Raw genomic sequence first — 11260 nt, forward strand, 5'->3', positions numbered from 1 at the left:
AGTATGAGAAGATAATATGTAATTTGTTATAAATTTTTACTAGCAAATTTATCAATTGTGAACAAAATTACTGAATTATGACATAACAACATAAAGTTAATTATTACTTCAATCAAACTTTCGGCACACGAACTAAAAATGAAAATAACAAAACGAGCTTTGCAGACATTTGAAGTTGAAGGTAAGAACTGAAGATCCTGTAAATTTCGTGTTTTTTTCGCAGCCAACACGTTCATTTTATAGCCTGAATTAAAAAATTTTTAGAAATTCCAAAAGTTCAAGTAAAGATTTTGTGCATAAAGAGTTGGTTGTTCGGGTTTATTCTTAGCTTTATTTTTTCTATGATATGCATCTGAATCAAAAAACAAATTCTAGTTTAGTCCTCAAAAGCCTTAATTTCTTTGATGTATTGAAAAATTTAAGATAGAAAAGGGAGGGGAGAGAATACGTCGGATGCGGCTTATGAGGTTCAAATGCGGATAAAATTATTCCTTTATGTTTTGAGTATTTTGAGGCTCTAATCCAGATTATGTTATTCCAGTTCAGTCCTCAAAGTGGTAAAATCGGTCGTAACTACTACTTTGAGGACTAAACTAGAATAACTTCCTATACTGCTGTCAATCTTCAAATTCTAAATTGATCCTCAAAAACCTCATTGAGAAGTTTGAGACTTAAATCCGAATTTGTTTTTTGACTCGGGTATACTTAATTTCTGAGGAACATTACACGGAAAAAAATTAATCGTGAATGCAACATGATGCAGTCTTGGTAAATAAACATGATGAAATCATGTTGCATTCACATGATTTGTCATGTTTCGGCTACATGATAATATGTGGCAGCAACATGATTTTCATGTGGCAGCAACATGATTTTCATGTAGCCGAAACATGATTTGTCATGTGAATGCAACATGATTTTCTCATGTTACCCTAACATGACTATCATGTAACCGAAACATGACAAATCATGTGAATGCCACATGATTTTCTCATGTTACCGCAACATGATTATCATGTAGCCGAAACATGACAAATCATGTGAATGCAACATGATTTTCTCATGTTACCGCAACATGACTATCATGTAACCGAAACATGACAAATCATGTGAATGCAACATGATTTCATCATGTTTATTTACCAAGACTGCATCATGTTGCATTTACAATTAATTTTTTTCCGTGTAGTTGCTTACCTTAAACAGTCGAGGTGCCAGAGTCAGTTAAAAAACACAAAAATTGAGTAAAAATCGCGTATTTTCAGCACCATGTCATTAATGACAGGTATAAACCGATTAAATTTTTATCTGTCAAATAGAAACTATTATATTTCCCCTTTAAAATGTCACCTCAAACGTATAGATATCTTAAATAGGAAAATTTTTACAGCTGAAACTGATAAAGCATAAAAATGGCATTTTTTAAAAGTCTTAATTCAGATAGGCAAAAACGAGTGCTTATAAAAATTTTGTTTTTCGGGATCCTAAGGAATAGTCCCTCAGAGTTAGAGCAAAATCTTAAACAGGCCAGCAACATTTTTTTTTTATTTTCAGACGATTTCATAAGGAATTCATTAAAGAATAAGTATAGAATATTGTGAACTATGTAATAAAAATGATTGGAGATTTAAATCAAAATCAGTTTAGAAATATTTAACAAACCGAAAATTAGTGTTTACAATGTTACTAAATTCATTAGACAAATAAACTAATCCATATGATGTAATTAAACCATTTGTTTTATTTAAATACAACAGAATTAAGTTAACAGATTTCTATTTTTTCCCTGCTAACATCAATTATCTGCCCCCTCAACGAAGTTTGAGTAAATTCACTAATATATTTTTCTCCGTATAACAATCAGTGAAATAACTTTTTTATAAAAGTTTTAATTTTTAATTAATTGTCTAAGTGACGATAAATTATTATAATACTGGTGATAAGTATCTAAAGAGTGAGAATTGGTTAAATCGATAAAAGAAACCGGTAGTATATATAATAGGTTTGACTATGGATAAAATAAGATCGGGAATGAGATAAGACGCAGTCGTGGTGGTTTATGGCGATAGAGATGAGATGAAAGATGAGAGACGAGAGACGAGAGATTGAGAGTAAGAGGTGAAGAGAAGCCGAGTAAAAGACGACAACAGGAGCTTTTTGGAATAAAGCACAAAGCGTCAGCAGCAATGGGAGGATTGAGACACCGGAAACGGAAACCATTAATGGCGGAATGCCGTAGTGTGGTGAGTAAAGAGGGTTGAGTTTTAGTAATAGTAGTAGTGATAGTGAGTGTAATAGCGATAGTAATACTGGGACAGAATGAGAGAACACAGAAGCCAGATAAAGACGGGAGTTACAAAAGATAGATGAAAAGTAAAGGGAGTAAAGTACACTAGGATATTGCTGAGTCTGAGTGAAAGAGAGAATAAGCAGTTGAAAGATTGGCGGACAATGCCATTGTGAATTCGTAACGTAACCACGCGATCGCTTTCTGGCATCAACTGAAAATTTATTTTTATTTTTTATTTTTTTACTATAATATACGTAAGGCGAGTGTGTGGATTTATAGATGCTACACAACACTTTTCTCCTTCTATAACGCTTTTTTTTACTCCCACTCTTATCAACACATAATAATGTTCCTTTACGTGTGTTCTATTCGTCTAGTGTGTGTATTGTACTGTACTGTCATGACGGTAAATTCATACATGAACAGGCTATATATGCATTCAACATTATTTTTAATTCAACGAGTGAAGTGAATCTTCTCAGACTATACATGGCATTCTTTTCATCTCCACGTCTTTATGAGCTGTAGGTGCAGTAAAATATTTTATGTAAAAAAAAAATATTTTTTAAACACGAGGATATTATTTTTAAAATGTAAGTAAATATGTACTTATGCTAATAAGTGGACTACTTATTTATACAATTTTACATGGTAATTAATGTTGTTATTATTTTATTCATATAATTGTAATAAAAATTTTTAATGTTAAAATTACAAGATAAATATTCGTAATATTTCAGATGGTAATAGAATATAAAAATTTTCGATGCAAGATAGATATATATATTTCGAAAGTGATCAAAGATAAAAATGCATTTGAGGTAGTTGCTGGAACGGAAATTTAATTTCCTTCAATTTTAAATTCATTAGAAAATATTGTAAAATCAGCTAAAAAAACAGATATCTCTAAAAAACGTAGTAAAAATTTTTTAAATCAAAATAGCTTCTAAAGTACCTAAGCGGCACATAAATATGTTAAATTTTTGTTTTAATCAAAGTCAACAATTGATATTTGATGATTTCTCATTTAATAAAATGGAATAAAAAGCTAAAAATTTTTCTTGTGCCGTTAACAGATATTTTCGGCTGAGTTTTTGTCAGAAACAAAATCTCTAAATACAAAATACAGACGGCAAGTTGATGCACTACTGTCTAATCTAGCGAAGTGCCCTTACATTTTTTGACAATATTCATTTGTTTAAGAATAAAACTCGGCCAAAGATTCCATTTACTGCACAAGTGCAACAAAGATAGTACCATTCGTGGACTTGAGTGTAATAGAGAGAGAAGTACGAACCCCTGTTATAAATAGTTTTTATATAATATGAAAAAAAAATTTGTAATTATACAGATGAGCTTGACGAGACAGTATTATATCAATTTATGGTTTATTTAATCTGATACTGACTCGTTAAGTTCAATCGTATAATTATAACTTTGGAATTTTACTTTTTTTTTATATTATACAAAAATTATATATAAGCAGCACAAAAAAAAATTTTTAGTTTTTATTCAATTTTATTGAACATGAAATCAACCAGTTGTTGACTTCAATCGAACAATAACTATTTATGATATAAGTCAGATAAGTAACAGATTATGACATGAGTCGGTTCCCAAACTCGCTTCGTTCGAGCTTTAAGATCTGCACTTGTTCTCTTGTGACACAAAACAACCAGAGGCGAATTCTGGAAAGGACCCATGCCAGATTTGTCTCATCACACAATTAACATACAAATTAGTACGTGCTGCTTAAGTATTTGGTGATCATTTTGATTTCATAAGCTTTCACTACGATAGATGCATACTTGGCGTTTTTTTTTTTTTTTTTTTTTTTTTTACAAACGAAATCTGCTTTAGGCTGATTTTACTCGTTTTTGAATTTAAAAAAAAAAAAGGACAGATAAAGTTTAACTCAAAAAGTATAAAAATTTTGTGATCATATAATTTTTTATGTCCATGTGCCGTGAGAAATCGTTGGTGACTTGATTGTAAATTTTTAATCTGAATTCTCTCACTCAGAGCTGAAACCTTTGAAAAAAATCATTCTACGCACGGAATGGACGCACGTGGTCCATGATTGATTCTTGTTAAATGAAAAAATCTACTAATCAATCATTAAATATTCAAATGACTTATTATTATAGTTTTCTTTATTTAATAATTATTGATTTTTGAATTAAACTAAGTTTTAAGTAATAAACATTTTTCCGATTAAAGTTATTTACAACTAAGAATTAAAATATTTTTTAGTTCATTATTATTTGCAATTAACAACCATAATTTTATGACTTATAAAAATTAATTCAATAAAAAAATAATACATACATTTTTGTAATAATTGTCATTTTTAATATTGGTGGCAAAGTAAGATTATTCAACTGAGTTCTTGATAAATAATCAATTTGTTAGATATTTGGCAATGCCTACGTGGTCGCTAATGAACATTGTGCGCAGGTGTGCACTATGCCCCGTCGTTTATTGTCTACTATACAGTCTATCAAGGGCCTTACTTGCTATCGCCTCGTGTACTTCGAATTGTCGGTTCCCGAGTCGAAATCTAAGTTCCGTTTTCGTTGTAATTTTTTCTCGACTTAATTCCAGAAAAATGTACAATCAAAACAGACCTTGTGCTATTGGGTACTGTATGAACGTACGTCTGGTTTAGTTGTAACTCGAGGAGCTTTGTCCCAATATAACAAGTTTACAACAAAACCAGACGTTGAATAATCATAATATTAAATATAATAACAACAATGTTAACATTATTTCAGATCTGAGGGCGCGGGTTCGAATCCCACTCAGACCCTTTATTTATTTATTTATTTTTTTTTAAAATAATATTACTATTAATAATAATAACAATAAAAATAATAATTATTTATTATAAAAAAAATAAAGAAATTAAAAACACTTCAACACGTTAGAAGCAACACCACTGTTATAATTATAAAATCATAATTATTACCAAATTATAAATACATGATAAAATAATTAAATTTGACTCAAATACAAAAAAAAATTTTTACGTAGAATTTTTTTTATTCTGAAGCTCGAGGAACTTCTGAAAGTAGAATGTGAAAGAGGCAGAATATCTATTAGATTCTATGGTTAACTACACCTATGCTATTAAGCAAATTAAGATTACCGTAGAAAGGAATAATCGACGAAAAATCGCAACTCCCGGGATTCGAACCTATCACCTGACGCTCGCCAGTCTTATGCGCTAACCGCAACACTACGCAACCGATATGCAACCGAGAACTTTAGTAAGTTCATATAACCGAGTTGTAAGCTACGCCTCTACAGTGAACAGTCCATTGGGTTAAATATTTAAGGGAGAGGAGATAAAAACTCATGATCACATGTGAAATTATTATGTACACACTGTAAATAAGCGGGAGTGAATTTAGAGTGAATTTTCCCTCCCATCACTCGGAGTATGAGATGTGCAAAAAAAAAAAATTAAATTAATAACATAAAAGGTAAATAGGAAAATTCATAATTTAAAAAAAAACGAATTAATCGTGGGACATAATGCGGCGCTTTTATTTATTACCATTTTCAAATTAAAAATTACGGAAAAATTTGTTTATTTTGGGGTTAGACTTCATAAAATTTTCCGAAAACCGAATAAAATTTACAGTAGACTACGGTTAAATTTGTTGAAAAAAAGTTAAAAATTATCTCACTTACCGACAAATGATTAGGTCGTGCCATTCGTCCCACGATTACAGTGAATTTAACGGTAATTTAAAAAAAAAAATTTCTTTCCGTGTATAGTATCCACGAATATTATCACGATTATTGAATTGGGAAGAATCCTATACAATAATATTATTAATATTAGTAATAACGAGCAACCCGCAGTCACTACGTGACTGCCCAAATATCGCTACTAAAGTTATAAAAGACGTAGAAAAAAAAGATTTCTTGCTGCAAAAAATTTTAATTTGCACCAAGAAATTTTATGGATTATTAATTAAATACAAAAATGGTTTTGGGGAGAAAAAAGATTTTTTTAGTCAAGAAATAATTCCTTGCACCAAGTAATTTTTTCTAGTTTAAATAAATTTTTGTTTCCGATTCATAATGCAAAAAATTTTTAGGGGCAAGTAAAAATTTTCTTTAGGCGGGTAAAAATTTTTTGTGTCAACGAATCCTTTTTTTTTCTATGCACACTTTTTTGGCTTTGAGAAGCTTTCTATAAAACCAAAAGGGAGTATAAAAATCTGTCATTTTAGAATAAGTAACGCGATATAAATAATATAGCTATATATTCAATGACATTCAGTGATATTTAGTGACAGAATAATTAAAGTATTAACTTATTCGAAGAAAATAAATACGATAGTCTATTATCTCGCGTAATTTAAATGTAATTCGAATGATATAGATAAATCTATTTATCTCAATACTTGGCAATTAAAAAGAGTTTAAACTATGAAAAGGCACAAATTCAAGTCAATACCTATCTAATGATACCAAGTTCAATAACATTAACTAATTCTATCTTTTAGATATGGCGGGAACAAAATTTTCCTTATTCTCTTAATACTATAGATTATAATTATAATTGTTTCATTATTATTATAATACCTTATTATTATTTTAATATATTATAAATTAATGGTTTATTAATCATTACAATTATGATGATTATTATCATTATTATTATTATTATTATTATTATTATTAAAAAAAAATGACTCCAAGTGAGACTCGAACCCGCGTCCGTAGATTTTAAAGACTATTTGCACAATCATTATTATTATCCTTACTATAATAATAATAATAATAATAATAATAATAATAATTATTATTATTATTATTATTATTATTATTATTATTATTCTACGTCTGGTTTCGTAAAAAATGTTGTAGAAATAATAACAACAATAATAATGTGGGTAATGTTTACAATCAAAACAGCATTTTGTAGGTCTGGTTTGGTTGTACTTTTAGTCCGCGTCATCTTATACGATCAAAACAGGCGTTTGGGAAAGCGGCAAATTGAACTACAAAGGATTTGAATACTTTTACCATTAAAACAGAACTCGAATTTCGACTCGGGAATTATATCGCACAATTATATTTGTACTCTTGTTATAAATAAACCACGAATATCTAATCTACTTATTAACAACACAATTAAATTTAGTAAATTTTATTTAAAAAAATTATGTAATTATAATAAAATAGTACGAAATAGTAGGTTCGTCCAGTAGCGATCGTTCAGACCCAGCAATCAGAAGGATGGAAGTTTGCGCCCACACGGAGAAAAATGTTGGCTTGAGACCTAGCAATTTTTATTATGCTGTCGACCAAACTTGAAACAGAAAGTGAAGCATCAAAAAAATTATTGTACTCATACCAAAAATGATTATGCTGTATCACAATACCTTACTACGCACGAGAGACTTGTCGATAAGATTTAATAACAATTACTTCCATACATTATAATAATTGTGATGCGGCATAATAATTTTTTATAAGAGCATAACAATTTTTTGGATGCTTCACTTCCTGTTTCAAGTTTGGTCGACAGCATAATAAAAATTGCTAGGTTTCGAGCCAACATTTTTGTCCGTGCAGAGCCCAGCAGAATTTTTCATCGAGATATTTCAGCATCATTTACCTCACTGAAATAATTTAAACGGTAATGATCATGAACTCTACTAGAATAATAATAAAAAAAAATTTTTTTATTAAATTCATGTGCATGCTTAGTCGATTGCTGGCTGCCATTAATCGGCCGATAGTCGAGCGCCATCAATGGGCCGGAGTTATCATTTGTATATTCAGCCATCCATGGGCCATTAAAAGTTGTCAATGACTGGCCGTTAATCATCGTACTTCGCCCGGTGATGGGCCATCCAGGGGCCGGTTTCCAAACTGTATGGGGAGATTCGACTGTATTTTTAGATCAGTAGTGTAGAAGAGCTATTTAAAGTTAAAAATGGATATCAAATGTTGAAGAAAATTATTTGATTGTTTAAATGAGTATTATCTTCAAACATTTATTGTTATGGGATTTTTTAAAAAGATTGCAATAGTAAAAAGTAAATTCCTTTTTTAAAAACAATATACGTTTGAACATTTTGAAGAATAGAATAAGTCCAAAATAAGATGAAGTTTCAGAATCTTTAATGACGATTTTGTAGTTAGCATTAAAAAAAAGTGTAATAACCGATAATATGAAAAAAAAAAAGAAGTTAAAACAGAAAACAGAAAAAAAACTAGTATAAAAAACATATTAATCCTCTTGAATTACAATAATACCGTGAAAATAAATCCTGCAAACTTCATTCTCGATTCAAAAGCTGCCAGCAATTTTAAAATAGTAATATGTATTTACAATGCATAAAAAATCCAAAAAAAAACAAGCTTTTACAGGATACAAATCCCGGATATTTCCAATTTTTGAACTTGACAATTTTCCACTAGGTGATTTGTCAATGCCGACAGTGTTTTACTCTTCTTCAACATATTTTATATCATATTATCCGTTATGATTTAAATTTGACGGTTAAAACGTGACATGAACCAGTAACTCGACTATACATCTATATACAAATAAATGCCGTGCTTTGTTTCTTCATCCGTCTATTCCTTTTTTGCTCCGAACTACGTGAAATGATACGAAAAGTATAAATAATGTCATGTGTGTGATCTTGATCGTTAATTTTGGGTAACTCAATGCTTGATACTACCATGTATATAAAAAAAATAAAAGACATTCAGTAGACTGAGAAAAAAAATATGTAATGGGAACCACTGACAATTCGCTTAAAAAGATGATTTTCTATAGTTTGGGACTTACCGTTGTCTTGACTTGAGGCGACTGTTCATTAGGTTTTATATATATATATATATATATTAGGGTGAGCCAAAAAAACCAACCTATCGAAATTATGTCTTAAAAAGAACCTATATATCGAGAAAAAAATTCTCCCATTGGGCAAAATTTTTAGCTCAATTTTAAAGGGTGTCGGTAGCCATTTGAAATTTCCCATTTAAATAACATGCAAAAAAATTTTTTTTGATTAAAAATATTATAACTTTTGAACCGTGTGAGATAAAAATTCGGCTCTAGAATATTCTTATCTGACATTAAATTTCTTTAAAAAAAGTCCTGGGAGTCGAATTTGTAAACTTGATATTTCGTATACTAACAGGCTACCTGTTATACCTATGCTATGTTAGTTAGTTATGTTACATAGTTATGTTAGTATAACTATGCTACCTGTTAGTATGACAGTTCTACCTGTCAAAGTCTAGAGTAAACAGAATCATACAAATTTAAGGCTTTATTATTAAAAATATCAATACTACGAGAAAATTTGTTCTACACGTAGTGCAATGAAATCACCAACAATATCCACGTTGTAACAATTAATATTTTGTTATCGATCACAATAAAAGAAAAGTATTTGGAAAATCCAAATAAAGCCTTAAACTTGTATAATTCTGTTTACTCTAGACTTTGATAGCCTGTTAGTATACGAAATATCAAGTTTACAAATTCGACTCCCAGGACTTTTTTTAAAGAAATTTAATGCCTTACAAGAATATTCTAGAGCAGAATTTTTATCTCACACGGTTCAAAAGTTATAATATTTTTAATCAAAAAAAATTTTTTTGCTTGTTATTTAAATGGGAAATTTCAAATGGCTACCGACACCCTTTAAAATTGAGCTAAAAATTTTGCCCAATGGGAGAATTTTTTTCTCGACATATAGGTCCTTTTTAAAACGTAAATTCGATAGGTTGGTTTTTTTGGCTCATCCTAATATTTATATTTATATATATATAAAGTGTAGATTTGTCATATTTTCCACGAACACCGTAAACATTCTTCGCGATATTTATTCGTTGTAGTGTCATTTTTAACCAATCAAAGACGTGCTTTCTTACCATGAGTTGCAAAAATAATTTTTCTACCTGCTATAACAGTTAAGTTTAGGGCTGAGAATCATTCTCAGAGAATTCAGAAAATGTTGTTCATACGACGAAAAAAAAATCAAAATAATCGTAAGAAATGTAAAGTTATATTAATAACTGAAATAAAATAATCAACTTCTTTTATAATTTAAAAAATTTTTAGTTTAAACTCTCTACCTATAAAAAATATTTTGTTGTGTTTTGATTAAAGGCTTTTTTATTTTAAAATAAAATTTAACGATCAAGCGAGCCCGCCGAAGGCGGGCGAAGCTCGATCGCAATTATACGTAGCGTCTCGTTCGAAGATGATTAAATAATTGATTACCTGTAGTAGTACTGTTAGTACGTGTCAACTACACAACGTTTAGAGTTTAAATTCAAATGCTTTTTCGCGCCAGTAGCCCTCAGCGCCTGGCGCGCACCCTAGCAGTCTCATATTTTTTAGAGTCTTTTTCTCTTTTTTTTTTTTTTTTTTTTTTTTTTATTTTTGACCTATGTAAAGTTATCCCGCCTTTCGCTAGATGATTACTGGGCCTATCTTTTTCCTTTCGGGCTTAAAATCTCTATCGGGAGGGTAGTAATCATCTTCGAACGAGACGCTACGTATAATTGCGATCGAGCTTCGCCCGCCTTCGGCGGGCTCGCTTGATCGTTAAATTATACTAAGCGTCTCGTTCTCGATGATTAAATAATTGATTACCTGTAGAAGTTTAGAGTTAGTGATAACTTTATTGTCAAAATTACACATTCTTTACTTTTTATCGGCTACTGTAAGTGCAAAACTCTCGCTAGAGCTTTGAATCGGCCGATTGTAGAAATTGGCGAAAACCGTGGACTTGGATGACCACCCTGCGGTTCTTCTAATAGTGTCCACATCTACTCCCCTTTTATGTGCCTTCGACACGGATGCATGCTTAACGCTGTAGGCGGTGAAAATCTCTGTATCAACTCCTGCTTTTGCAATAAGTGCCTTTATCCAGTGCCCAATCGTCTGAGCGCCAGCTGGTTTATGTGGTTTTACTGTCC

At 30.4% G+C, this 11260-nt stretch overlaps 1 protein-coding gene across 3 annotated transcripts in view; it reads right to left on the reverse strand.

Annotated features, from left to right (window-relative positions):
- LOC130675058 (putative polypeptide N-acetylgalactosaminyltransferase 9) overlaps positions 1 to 11260 on the reverse strand; it is a 207098-nt gene that overhangs the window by 164145 nt on the left and 31693 nt on the right. The window lies entirely within an intron of this gene.

The sequence above is a fragment of the Microplitis mediator genome, chromosome 9, assembly GCF_029852145.1.
Source record: "Microplitis mediator isolate UGA2020A chromosome 9, iyMicMedi2.1, whole genome shotgun sequence".
NCBI lineage: Eukaryota > Metazoa > Arthropoda > Insecta > Hymenoptera > Braconidae > Microplitis > Microplitis mediator.